The sequence below is a fragment of the Sinocyclocheilus rhinocerous genome, unplaced genomic scaffold (genome assembly GCF_001515625.1).
Source record: "Sinocyclocheilus rhinocerous isolate Xijiao unplaced genomic scaffold, SAMN03320098_v1.1 scaffold1100, whole genome shotgun sequence".
Taxonomy (NCBI): Eukaryota; Metazoa; Chordata; class Actinopteri; order Cypriniformes; family Cyprinidae; genus Sinocyclocheilus; species Sinocyclocheilus rhinocerous.
Genome location: NW_015635085.1, coordinates 491232 through 492898, shown reverse-complemented (window position 1 = coordinate 492898; position 1667 = coordinate 491232). Strand labels below are relative to the sequence as shown.

The 1667-nt window shown below is 39.7% G+C and overlaps 1 pseudogene; it reads left to right on the top strand.

Moving 5' to 3' along the window:
• Nucleotides 1-1667, top strand: part of LOC107746714 (isoleucine--tRNA ligase, cytoplasmic-like) — a 66185-nt pseudogene that overhangs the window by 848 nt on the left and 63670 nt on the right.

The following is a 1667-nucleotide window of genomic DNA, read 5'->3' as shown; positions in this document are numbered from 1 at the left end:
TCTCTCTCTCTGTGTGTGTGTGTCTGTCTCTCTCTCTCTGTGTGTGTGTGTCTGTCTCTCTCTCTCTGTGTGTGTGTGTCTGTCTCTCTCTCTCTGTGTGTGTGTGTCTGTCTCTCTCTCTCTGTGTGTGTGTGTCTGTCTCTCTCTCTCTGTGTGTGTGTGTCTGTCTCTCTCTCTCTGTGTGTGTGTGTCTGTCTCTCTCTCTCTGTGTGTGTGTGTCTGTCTCTCTCTCTCTGTGTGTGTGTGTCTGTCTCTCTCTCTCTGTGTGTGTGTGTCTGTCTCTCTCTCTCTGTGTGTGTGTGTGTGAGTGTGAGGACAGATCGTGCTCATGCTGTATTTACGCTTGCAGCTCCTTCATCATCATCATACCACTGCTTGCTATCCGTTAATAAGAGAGGATATGTGTGATGACAGGCCTTTGCGGATTAGTGACTCATTAAACAACGAGTAATAAGAGAGAAGGAGACTCCATATCATCTCAAGCAATAATAGAAAATGGCACTCCTCAGGGAAGTGTAATAATTCCAGTGCTTTTTATAATAATGATAAATGATATGTTTAGTAAGGTGGATCGGAGTATTGGAAGATCACTTTTGCAGATGATGGGCTTTGTGGTTCAGAGGAAGAAACAATAAGCTCAATACGGGGGAATGCAGAAGGCTGTGGGTGAGGTGGTTAAAGGGTCATACAAACTGGGGATTTAAGTTTTCTGTGGAGAAGTCACTAACTATTATATTTTCTAACAAGAAAGTAGACGGTGAATGGAAGTTAAGAATATATAACAAAGACATGGCACGAGTAACATCAGTTAGATTCCTAGGAGTGTGGCTGGATACTAGACTTACATGGAAAGAGCATATAAGTGTAAAAGAGTTTTAAATGTAATGAAATGTATGGCAGGACAAGAGTGGGGAGCAGATAGAGGGGCGCTTCAAACAGTATATATAGCAATGATTAGATCCGTGCTAGATTATGGAAATATAGCATATTGGCTGGCTGCAAAATTGGACGGAATTCAAGCGCAAGCATTGAGAGTTAGTTGTGGGGCATATCCAACAACATCTATTGCAGCAATGCAAGTAGAGATAAACGAAATGCCGCTTTATATTAGAAGGCAACAGTTAATGGCTGTATACTGGACAAATCTTAAGAGTCAGGATGAGGTACATCCAACAAAGAAAACACTAGGAATATGTTGGGAACAAGGAATGAATGAACATGAGTTTTGGATGGGTTACAGAAGAAGATATTAAGGAGATGGGGATAAACAATTATAGATGTGTACCAAGAGTAATGTATCCACATAACCCCTTATGGATTCTTCCTCAACCAGTAGTAGATTTAACATTACTGAAGATAAGACAGAGAGAAGGAAGTAATGAGAGCTAAGGAGTATTTATGGAAATAATATACGGATATACACAGATGCCTCCAGAAAAGCAGTAGATGATGAAATAGTAGAGCTATCACATAGTATAAGAGAAATAAAGTCAGTAATAAAGGAGAAAGTGATTAAAAAGTGGCAATAGTATTGGGATAATGAGACTAAAGGGAGACATTTATATGCAATACAAAAGAAAGTGGGAGAAATAGGAGAGAGGAAAGTATAACTACAAGACTAAGAATGGGACATACAGGTTTGAATAAAACATTACATTTAATATCTA